The sequence below is a fragment of the Anguilla rostrata genome, chromosome 3 (assembly GCF_018555375.3).
Source record: "Anguilla rostrata isolate EN2019 chromosome 3, ASM1855537v3, whole genome shotgun sequence".
Taxonomy (NCBI): Eukaryota; Metazoa; Chordata; class Actinopteri; order Anguilliformes; family Anguillidae; genus Anguilla; species Anguilla rostrata.
Genome location: NC_057935.1, coordinates 60,947,336 through 60,960,169, shown reverse-complemented (window position 1 = coordinate 60,960,169; position 12,834 = coordinate 60,947,336).

The window sequence follows — 12,834 nt, the reverse complement described above, 5'->3', positions numbered from 1 at the left end:
ACATTTTATTTCAGTGAATCGCTTGTTGTAAATTAGCTATAAAAATACTAAAATAAATTACATTTAAAAAACGTTGTTTTGGAAGTGTATTGGTCTGGATGGGTGAGTTTTGTTATAGTTCTTTTGTTAAATGTGTGCTTCTGCTCCTGTTGAGTTTCTGTCCAGTTTCAGAAAGAAAAAAAAAAGGTCAGACTCGGGGTTGCTATTGCATTGCTTGGTGGCCAGAGGGCAATGTTGAGCCACATGGAATAGCTGTTCTGTGGGCTTTTATATCTTTCTGCTTGCATGTATCTTCCCTCACTGCTGTTTGGTCATGAGCTCCTTTGTTTTTTTGTTTTTTTGTATTCTGCATCGCAGCCTCTTGCCTTTTCTGAGGCGAAAACATTTGTTGGTTTTCTTCCACTCTTCCGCTGTCTTGTGCTCTCTCCCCTGCTCGCCCGTGGGCACCCAAGGGAGGTCCACCCTCTTCCCCCGGAGGAAGTCTCTCAACAAAGACACTTCCTCGGCTGCCCTGACATACGGGCAGAGAGAAAGGGGCAGAGGTTTGTGTGCGAGCGCGTATGCGTCCGCTCTTTCTGTGAGATGCGCATTCCTGTCCTGGAGCCGTTGAGTGACTGAATTTTTATTGTTGTTTGTGTGCGTGCATGTGTGTGTGTGTGTCTGTGTATGTGTGGTTGTGTGTGAGAGATTGTATTTCTGTTTGTGTGTGTGTGGGTGTTTGTGTGTTTATGTGCGTGCGGGTGAGCTTGTGTTTGCCTGTGTTTGTGTGTCTGTTTGCCTGTGTTTGCCTGTGTTTGCATGTCTGGCACTGTGTGTATGGATGTGTGAGTGAGCAGGATCCTCTTGAGGGAGCAGTATTCAGTGTTGCTAATTGATTCTTTCAGTGTGTCCCTGTGGGTGGCAGCAGACCCTCGCCTGTGGCCGTCTGTGCTTGCACTCACGGGCGCACTTAAAACGTGTGACCTTGTGTGTGTGTGTGTGTGTGTGTGTGTGTGCATGTGTGTGTGCAGGCATATGTTCAGCGTACACAGAGGTCAAACGAAGAACCGGAGACAGACAGAAACACATGTTGTGCTAATTGATTCCGCACACTGACATCTGCAGTGTGACACAGAATTGGTTCCAGCATGTGTGTGTGTCGGGGGGGGGGGATCACATAAAAAAGTGACAGGTGAAGAATTGGTCATCAGATTGAATGAAATTTAGATCAGTGATGTAGAGCAGTGGCCTGGCCTCTGGGCTCCTAACAAATATCCCCAGCTTGCAATGTATTACATTATTCATTTCCCCTCATCGAGTGCAGATAAGATGCATGGTTTTACCCGATATATCTAACCACACGCACACCTGTCATTTCTGCTTAAAACCCTTGTTTATGTGCACAGTCCTTCTGGAAGGGGATCCTGTGGTCCTTCAGCCAATCATAGTCAGACAGAACAGACATGAACACAGTGGGCAGCCATGGAGCAGCATAGGTGCGATGTTACAGGGATGTTTTGGGAATGTTGTATGTGGGTGCGCTGGCTCAGACCAAGGGCTCAGGGCACAGCGCACCGTGGCAGTACCCTTTGTGGCCACGCCTCCGGGATTTTTTTCTAGAATGTTCCGCAGGCCGAGCCCCAAACCCACATGAAAGACTCGGCCACATGAATTATGAAAGGGTACGCCGGCACAGATCAATGGCACGGGGGCGGCTTTAAGCAAAGAAAAGAATAACAGAAGGCAAAAATATAGTTTTACACAAAGAGGAGAAAAGGGGATAATAGAGGGAGGGGTGGAGGATGAACTGATCATATTTCCTGTTCTCCGTCTGTTCTCTCTCTCTCTCTCTCCATATCCCTTTTATTTTTCTCCTGATTTCTTGAATTCCTCTTGTGGGAGACATTCCAGCTGCAACAGGCATGCATGCGCATGTACGTGAGACGCTTGATCATATTCATTTCATTGTTTCTGCGTGTAAATGTACCCCTTAGGTTACTTTCACCGGCGGTATGGCTGCCTGCATGGCAAAACGGAAGATTCTCTTGCTGCGTTTGCGAGTGTCCAATCACGGGCGAGGAAGTTTGTGTTTTCCCTTCGGTCCTCATTACCCACGTGCCCGTGTGTCCCCCTGAGAGCTTCCTACCCACAAACACACTCTTTAAGTGGTGCTTACAGATTTGGGCCGCATTCCATACCTCAAACCTGGGAATTCAATTAGTCCCCCCTTCTCCTCTCACCCCATCTGTCTTCTGCCCCCAGCATATTTTCCATCACTGCTTCTTCTGCTTTGCTCAAAATCGGGCAGGCACCATTCAGAAAGACAAATATGTATCTCTTTCCTTTCCCTGCCCATCGCTAGCTCGCTATCTTATTGTTTGACCTTAATTGCTTCCGTAAAATTCTTTAAATTATCTTGCGTGGAATCCCTGAGTTCATTTCTGTATTGTGAAGCTTATAATGAAGCTGTACTTTAATATTAGTTTGGTATTGACCAATTGATTTAGAGATTTTTTTAGCTGCAAGTAATCACAATTTATTTGTATACATATCCATACATTTAAAAATATTATTTCCAATAATCAAACAACTGCCAGGCTTACAATGCACAGCATTAACAACAATACACAATAATCAAATCTTGCATCTATTTAAATTACAAGAATTGTTTGCTGTGTGCTAGTTGCAATTGCACTTTTATTTTGCTTCACTCTGCTGATTCCATGCCCAGTTGGTGTAATTCTCATTTTAATTTATGAGCAAATTTGTGAATAAGAAGACACACACCCACGTCAGATGCAAATCAAATAGAGAACAAATATCAAGAAGAACATTGCGCGATCTTTGCTCCTCGATTTATTTAGTAAAATGATTGCGGTTTTGTGCGGTCTTCTTTTTGAGTTTTACGAGCAAACAAAAGATGAAAAATGCATGCGGTAGTGCGGCGGTGAGTCAGACTTTGGGTTGATGTGAAGGTTTCTCGTTCGCCCTCTGCCACACCCACGGGAGAATTTCATGTGGGGCTGACCCTCCAGGCTAATGGAAAAGCCATTGGTCTTTTGAAGAGACAAAAAGAAATGAAGCACACATGCCGATTTTTATTGAATAGTATGAACCACTACAACTAAAAAGCCAATTCAAGGACAACTAATTTGCCAGTGTCTGGATGGTGATGGACTGAATATTTGGTAGTGCTTTATTCTGTCTATGGTTAGCAATGTACAGAAAGCTTAATCACCATACAACATATGTGCAAAACATGTTGTACAATTGGCACCTTAGGCAGTTTTGTTGTCCATTTCTGTTACTTTGAGAAACATTTCCTTGTTTCTGAACTCGCACACTGTTTAGCTTTTTGTCCTTGATGAAATTGAAATGGTCTGTTTTGATTGGAAAATGAAAACTATGAATAGCCATTCTTATCTGGTCAATGCAGATGCTTTGGTTGCTAATATTTTTTGAATACCTTTATGCACTGACTGGCAAACTTTTGAATTCTTGTCATTCTAATATAATTTACAAGGAAACTTTTAAGCAGTGTAGTGGACATTCTGTAGTGGAAGTTCTTTTGGTTTTATTGTCAGTTATATCTCAAACTATTCAAAATTTTTTTGTCATCTGTGCTAAACCATGCTGTGCTTCCCTTATTAGCCACATGAAAGACCTGCTCCCCCCCCCCCCCCCCCCAGCATTGCTTCGTCAACCCTGTCACTCGACTGGGGAGCAGGCTGGTTTCCACAGTGTATGGAAATGGCAGCGTGGCCCTTTAAGGCAGTGCTGTTGTTTGGGTTCAGACGGCAGTTTGTTGGAGCGTGCTCAGATCATCTGGACTTCCCCTGAGGTGGGGGGGGGGAAGTGCACACACAATTCAGCGCTGACCTCTCGGCTCCTCCCTGGGTTCTGAGGAGCTAATTGAGCATGTCGACATCAACCAGCAAGTACGCTTTCTGGCAGATATCTGTCCTACGTTTGTGGGGGGATAATTCCACAGCTCCAGCGCCTGTTTCATGTGACCAATTGTTTAGAAAATGGGGCCCCAAGGGCCTGAGTCACAGGCGTGATGGAAATTTTGATCAAACCGCCGCTTCCTAATGAGAACACCCATGCTTAATAATGGCCACTCGCCGCCTTGTGCATATTTCCATCACCCGGTAGAAGGAAAATGGTGTTTTCAGGTGTCGAAAGGGGTCGTTATAACGTTTGGCAAGCGGGGCCTCGTCCGAAACGCAGACTGTTGATGTGGCCGCTGCAGCGATGTTGTGAGAAGGTCGCTCAATGGAACCCTTTGAAAGTGCGACGCAGGGGAGAGAGAGAGAGAGAGTTCATCCAGCGCTCCCGTCCCTCGTGTGACGAATGGGAGAAGCGGGGAGAAAATCATGAAGCGCCGCCCCACCGCTGCATTTGTCACGGTGTGCCAGAGATTAAGATCTATATGAGGGGAGAGGGGAAGGGGGGGGGGGGTGGGGGTGGGCAGAAATTAGGACTTCGCAGCTGGGCATGGAGGAGTACATTTGCTGCTATTACCAATTATACAATGACAGTTTATCTCACTCCTGTAGAATTTGCATCATTTGTGCATTTTCTCTATAATTTGAGTTGACTTAATCTCAGCATTGCACAGCACAGAGTATTTGTCATGCAAATGAAGCAGCCTTTGAGCAGTCTTGAGACAGATAGGTAGCAGGGGGATAACACAGCCAATCGGCACGCGGGAGAATGGAAGAGACATTGATTTGTATGTTGTTTTTTTATTGTTATTGAAGTGTGTCTTATTGTATAACCAATGCATGGCAAATCCAAGATGGCCCTGCCACTCAATCACAAGAAGAAAAGAATTGGGTGATACTGCATACAGCCGAGACAGACGGGGAATGGATGATGTGGAGGAATTAAGAAAGAGGGAATGTGGGGAAAAGCGAAAGGAGAGATAAAGAAGGGAGGTGTGCCAAAATGTCAGAGCAAAAGAAAGGGAGTAAGACAGAGCCAGGGAAAGAGAGTGAAAGACCGAATAATTGAATGAGTTTTGTTCACGCCTGTGTGACATACTGAAACTCATTGTAATACAATATTTCACTTCATGTTGGTGGTTTTTGGAGACCTTTGCCAGGTCAGGCGAGTTTAAGGTTGGTTTCTTCAGAGTGTGTGACACACGATACTGTTACATCTATACGCTCAGAGGCCCAGGGATATGGCTTTCTCTTGCAGGAATTTGTAAAAATGCAAGACCCTGACAACTTGGGATGTATCATGAAAACAACATCTTGGTTGTCTCGCATCTCAACGCATCACAGAATAACCAGTGAAAGAGTAGGGTGACTAAAATCCCGTAGCGGTTAAGGATAATTGGACAAAGCAAATACCAATGGCAAAGAAAAAACAATGTTAAATGCAATATTAAATTTAAATTTAATTTTGGATTCATTCAGGATATGAAAGTTTAGCTTGAGGTTTATGTAGTTGACTATTTATGACTATCTTAGTTGGTCACTCCAAACACAACCTTTTGCAGCAATTCATTTAAAGTTTTTTATTGTATTTAATTGTGTTTATCCTTATTTATACCTATTAGTACATTTAGGATGGCAGGTATTTTAAGCTAAAATGTGTACACATGTAGATAGACACTGACTGCCCTTAATAGGCACACAAGAGTGGACGAGGAGTGGACACTGATAATTAGAGGAAAGCTCTTTCACTGTGTCCTTCTGTATTTCAGCATTACCGTCTCTAGGTACATTTTGTCCCGGCACTGGTATCAGGAAGGAAAAGGTGTTAAAGGCCCCTGCACTTCCCTAATCTCCCAACAGCCACAGAATCTTTCAGGCTTTACCGGTTCTGTCTTCTGCTGTCTGCATCCAATCACACAATTAACACCGCTTCAGCCGCTGCGGCTAACTAGATGCTAACCGACAAATCAATTTTCGCTAATAGAAGGACAAGAAAATTAACCTTAGGCGGTGCCACACAAAAATGTACTAACTGCATTTATTAGGGCCGCTTCAGCAAACACCAGGCCAATATCTTACCTGAATTTGTAGCATTATTTGAACATAAGCTTCTATAATTGTGGGATGATTTTTATTGGGTATTGGGTATGGTTTTTTATTCAGGGATGGTTTTGTTTATTATCTGCGGGGGAAACTGCCGTCTTGTGTTCTGTGCCTCATCTGCAAGTGTTATCCTGCGTGACCCATGTCTCCATTGTCTTTCAAATTGAATGGTGTCTGCAGCCAATACACCTGTCTCAATCCTTTGATGTGCCACGTACAATTTAAAATAATACACTTGTGTTATTTCTGGAGAACAAAGTGCACTTAAAAATGCATATAGTAAATTTTCTCATTCTCAACCATTGGAACATTGGAAGTCATTTATATTTATATTAAGTTTATATTTAATTTATAATCAAAATACAGTCAGAAGTGAAGTCAATAATAAAGTCTTATTTAGAACTGTTAGAATTCTAGCACTACTGCAGGAATAAACAACTGCAAGCAAACAAACCAACCAACAAACAAACAAATGAATAAATCTCTGCTCCCAATGGTTTACAATGTTTTCAAAATATATTTTCTTAAATTCCTCATTGTGGGAGACATATTTTTACATTATTTAGTTTTAGGGTGTATGTTTGAACAGGGTGCATCACTGGCTACAGTTCCACATAATTAATTGTTTTCTGTTTTGAAGAATTACAGCTAGACTATGAGAAAACTTTACTGCTTTCCTGTTCAAAAGGGCACAGGATGATGCAGCTTGGATTAATTTACCTCTGTCATTGGACTAATTCACATCTATTATGTGGACATTTGATTTATAAGATCTAACTTTTTCTGAAAGGTCTCAGCAGAATTAGAAAGTAATAGCCTAATAAACACAGCTGAGTCACTGATTAGAAGTATGCTTTCAACTAAGATATGGGCCCGAAATGAAACAAGCCATTGGGAACAAATAATAAGATTCAGTCTCACATTGTTTCTTGTGTTGTTTTGTTGTTTTGCACGGATAGCTAAATTGATTCATACGACACTGCTGCACCTAACGTTTTAAAATGATCTATTTCAAACCAAAATAACATCAGGCTTCTGAGCTGCGTTTATCAGCTGCCATTTTAGAACAAAGTTAGGTAGTCAGGAAAAACAAGTTGCATAGCCTACCTGCTTCCACAAACAAGTTAAGTAGCATACAAATATGGCAATAGGTTAATTTTTAAACTGCTGACCCATTCAAAGTTGAACTCCGTCAAGCCTGTTTGTCAGCAAAGAAGTCTAAAACACGCTAAGACAGCTAGCTCTGTTTTAAAAGTCAGTTTATTGGACATTTTAAACGGTGTTGATAGGAAAAACAAAGGTAGGGCCACTGAGAAAAACCAGCAAGTGCTTATTCTAAGGGTAATTTGTCGCCGTTATCGCGGCGAGAAGTGACATTAACAGCTCTAGATAAGGCTGTGCAGTCCCCTGGAGTCCAACCTCGGGGCTCGAATAGCCTCCTCAGACGGATTAAAGTGCCCGTACCGCCGGTAGGTATACAGCTGACAGATCGGGGCCTGGTCTGGCTCATTCGCCGCTTCACTGTGAGCTTATCTCGGCTTCGCTAAATCAATCACGTCCGCTGTCTTAGAAGGCCGCGTGCGTTATCAGAGAGTAAAGAGAAGGCAAAGCTCTGTGGATGTACTCAACCGTGACCGTTATATTTCCTGTGCCAGATTCCTGTCGTTTACCAGTGTACTATTTCCCCCCGAGTTCTCTAGTTGTTGAAACATCTTCAAAAATATTTATTATTGATTTAAAATAAAATAAAAAGACTACCCACTGACACTGGTACACACGGGTGAAGACAGAAGTTGGTTGCTTTAATTACCTGGTGGCCACACACGTACAAATGTTCCTTTTTGCACATGCAAGCACCTTTTTTGTCTCACAAACACCTCATCCTGATGCGCTTACTCTTGATCCGTCCCACTGCCCGTTGCATACGCTCTTCCCACACTGACAAGGCTGTCTCCACCCCTATCTCTCCTTCTCCGGTTTGAGAGAAGCCAGTTGCAGTGCTGACAGTGCCTGAGAGACCAGGTCATTGAATTCACTCAATGCAGGCGCAGCTTCTCCTCTAATCAAGTGGAATCTGGAATCCACACACACTGGGAGAGCATACCACACGGGTGGATGCCCAGCCATTAACCCATGAGGAGACATGTGCACTGGCACGCTCCCACACAGATACTGCACGCAGGGCTGGCTCAACAAGAGACGCAAAATCTCTTTCACATAGACCTGCGTTGAAATATACACATGGACACGCAGTGTCAGTCACACTCAGATGTATTGTGACAAACCCACGCATCCTTTCCTGCTGACATTAATTCCTACAATAACTTGTCCGGACCCATGCAGTCATTTGTGGACAGGCTCATTGTGACAAATAAACTTAACACCCATACCAATGGATTGTTTCATATGTGCTACCTAGCTAGCACACACAGACACACATACATAGATATGAGGGTCTCTCACGCAAACAGACATACGCATAGGTATGCATGCCTCTCGCTATCACACACACATACATGCATAGAGATTCATGTCTCTCTCTCTCTCCCTCTCCTTCTCTCTCTCTCTCTCTCTCTCTCTCTCTCTCTCACACACACACACACGCACGCACACGCTCCCTCGGCCCCCCGCTGCGCTCCCGTCTTCCTGTGCTCGGGTGAGGAATGTGATGACGGCATGAGGGGAGAGCGTTCCAGGGGATGCCAGTTCCCCCCGTAGCGCCGGTCTTCCTGCTGCCAGGGCCGAGCCGCTGACAGGAAACGCTGCCGCATCTGACAGGACACTCCATTGTGTCAGGGAGTGCGTGTGCGCGGGCGAGCGTGGGCACAGCCGAGCATTGTGAGGAGAGCTGTGATGTTGTTTACCACATACGAGAGGGAGCTTGCGGCTATGTACCGAAATGTGTCTGTAAGTGTATGTGTACATCTGTAATATGCGCTCATGGCTCTGTGAGTTTTTGGGATGAAAACATCCTTCGAAGTAGCATAATTAAAGGGGGCAGGTCAGCCAAAAATTTAATTACAGTATGTTTCTACTTACCCAGAGGACTATTTGTTCATCCATCCAGATAGTTTTGTTGAGATTTGACATGTTTTCTTGATATCTGCAGCTTACCGTGATACAACGGACCCCAATAGAACTATATGTTTGCCTGCTCAATGCACTGAAAATTTACATTAAAAAAACTCAACAGCAATGTCATTATCCAAATAGGCATGGCAGACAAGTCCAAACTTGAATGGTGGTAACGTGATGTTGGCGGAATGCCACCATTTGTTGTAGTTTCAACTTCAAAATTCATGGTTGAGATAGATGTATTAAAAAAGATGTTGTAGAACAATATCTGAAAATCACTGAGGCTTGTGTTAACTACAGACCTTATTTTCGGCATGAATAGAAAACCCTTTGGGGAAAAAAGCATTGAAAATCAGCAGAGGGCTAAAAAATGCTAACTCACACCTGGGTTTTAGGACTACAAATTGTAACACTCAATGGTGTGCTTTGGTTGAGACTGCGTGGATATACACAGTTGGTGTAGTTTGATAGAAGTGTTTCTCAATAAAACTGCACAAATTAAGCTCTGAGGATGTCTGTGAGTAACTGAGGGATTATTTTAGCAAAGAGACATTGCTGTTGAGTTTTTTTAAATATACATTTTCAGCATGTTGAGCACCACACAAATATAGTTCCCATGAGGTCCTTGTGACAGAGCAAGCTGCAGCAGATATCAAGAAAACTCTGGATGGATAGATAGTACTCCAGCTGTAAGTGGAAACATACCTTAATTCAATTTTTGAGTGAACTGCCCCTTTAAGAAAACAGCTTGTTGGTCTAATCTCCAGTTGATCATGGATGCTGTGGGCCTCCTGTCCGATGCGAAAGTTGTATAGTACTGAAACCTACTGCTGACCAGGCTTAATGAGAGACCTGAGAGACTAAGCTGTTGAAAATGCTGTTCAGTGTGAGGGGTGTACTGGAGCTCACAGACGTGAGTTAGCATGTGAACGTTTGCTGATTTCCGTTGTGCGGAACGAACAGCAAGGGCCGTGATGTCAAACCCACAGCAGACTTAGCCCCGTTGCAGTGATGCCATGACTCAGATAGTACCACCGATGCCTATCAGTTGGCTGAAATTGCTGCGGGAATTTGGAGGGGGAGGATGTGGCACGGATTCAGAGATGTAAGTTAACATGCGACGGTCCAATACAGAATGAGATGACTCAATAAAAGTAGGAATAGTGCCCTTGCCAGTGTACCTTGGTCTTTAGCTTTGCAGGCCAATCGTATGTCTTGTTGTTCAGAATAACAGGCAAAGCCCATCCCCATTATCTGCACAACCTGAAGTTCCCACAAACTAGCTCCTATTGTAAAGCTGGAAGGTCTTCAAATATTTTGCTGAACATTTAATATATCCTTCGTTGTACACAAAAAACATCTGGACCAATTGAAAACATACAATAGAACTGAAATAATATTTAAAAAATACCCAGCAAGTGAACGATCTTTAATATGATGCTGTCTTGCTGAAAATTAAGTGCTGTAATTGACCTATTATTATTATTATTATTATTATTATTATTATTAGTAGTAGTAGTAGTATTCTTATTATTAATACTAATAATAATAATAATAACTATTTTTATTATTATTATTATTATAATACTTGCTGCTGCTCAAAGTGTTGACAATGGTGCTGGGATGGTGCTGCTGGTTTTGAATAGGGAGCCCTTTCAATGTGCTCCATATTCCTTTTCTTCACCATGGTCCCAATAGGGTGTGTTTTACACGATATCACGCTCTTTTAATACTGCTAGCATGCATTGTCTGCCATTTCAATGCAGTTCACAGACGTTCGTGACATCCTTCTTCACTGAAGCATGTATTGTGTGTCAGTGTCTTCCTCAGGGGTTGATAATGGAAACAATACCCCAAAGAGCTAGTCTCACATTATCAGTGATATCATCATCAAGGCATCTGAACTGTAAGGAGCTTTAGAGTGCAGCAGAGAGTTATTTGTGTCTTGGGAACTCCACGGCCGAATGGCCCTAGCAGCTCTGCCCTCTCTCTGCTCCACTTTACAGTAGCAAAGGCCACAGCCACTGCTACACACTTCCCACACACTCACACACATACACACACACACACACACACACACACACACACGCACAGTTCTGCCCATCCCGCCCTCCCTGCGGTCTCTCTCTTGCCACGGGACAGACAGGAAGTGTGAGCTGTTTCACGGGACATCTCCCCATTGTTTGAAGCTGGCTGGAGCCAGTCAGGAAATGGGCTGGCCCATGTGGAGTTCTGGGTGGGGGGCGGGGGTTTGGCAGAGGGGCCAGGGGTTTGGGGGGGTGGAGGGGAGCAGAGTGCGAGGGTCAGCCGTTTGGCTTTCCTGGCTCTGGGCTGAGAGAGCTGGCTACCATGTCTCCCTCGCCGGTCCTGACGTCGCTCCCCACCATGTTGGGACTTGTTTTCAGTATTGTTCGCCCGAAGCGATGTATCCACCCCCGCCCCCCTGAGGCAGTCTGTGTCACTGTTCCCCATTCAGTCCTATGTAGGCCTAGTATCCTCCAGTGTGCTTTCACAGTGGCCGCATTAGATAAAGGCTCTCTGGAGGCCCGCTGCACACAATGGTAGGAGTTCTTTTGGACAGGTGCATCTGCTTCACAAAGGCGTATAAAACGGGGGAGATACAGTGTCTGCATTCTGCCGTCACAAAGAAAAGGGAGCAGGAAAGACTGGGGACGGCCCATGGGTCCCAGAGAAAGATGTTTTAGAATTTTAACCTCACGGGACAAATGCAGTCCATGAATTGAGATGGTTGGCTCTTACCCGCTTTTCTTTGATGGGGGAGTGTCGACATGGCACTGCCTGTCTTATCTGCGCTACATACCTGTGTACCTGTATACAGTGCTATTGCTTTTCAAAAGACCGGACCTGCATGCTTGGCCATAGTTATTTAGAGCATTGTCCTGTTGGATAGGATTGCACCATATTGTGATTTGGCAGCCTGTTCCTCAGTCCTATTACATTTCTTGTGCTGTGTTGAATGCCCCGGATATATAACAAGAGCATACATATTGCAAGCGTTAAGTGCAGTGATTGAGGTTAGAATGCTAAGCGCTAAAATGGAGTGCGTAATTATCTGATATTCCGTCGTAGTGAGCCAGCAGTACTGTGATATTTTTTCCTCTGCTTCACTCCCCTATACTGTGTCATTGGTACCCCTTATGTAATTCACATCACTGATTAGCTCGGGGATTCCCAAGGAGTCATCAGGATTGTATGTAGGGTTTGCCCAATGGGTTCCATAATCTCCCAGTTGATTCCAAATACCCTTGTTCCTAATGTCCAGTTTTGCCAGGTCAGGTCCAAAAAGCTATCCTGATGGAAGACTTCAGGCTCAATAAATAACACTCTCTCCAATATGCCTGTGCTGAATTATTCCAAAATGCTCGTTGGTCCCAAGGAATGTCCATTTTTTTCTCTGATGTGCATGGGCCTTTATGTGTGATGGTGTGTGAGACTGCAACATTCAGCACTGTTTGACTGTGGTCTAATCTGCTCCTACTCTCTGCTTCATTCATTCACTGGGAGATCCCTCATCAAAGCATCCCTCTCTCCCATCCCTCTCTCCGTCTCCTGCCTGCGTCATTCCTCCATTTCATTTGGTTGTCCACCCCAGTCATAAAATCCAAAACTGGTACTTTTTTAAAATCCACAAATGTGTCTCACTTTCTATGCATTTCTCTTCTTGAAACCCCTCTCTTTCGAATACAGGAAGCACCCATTTCCCACCTTG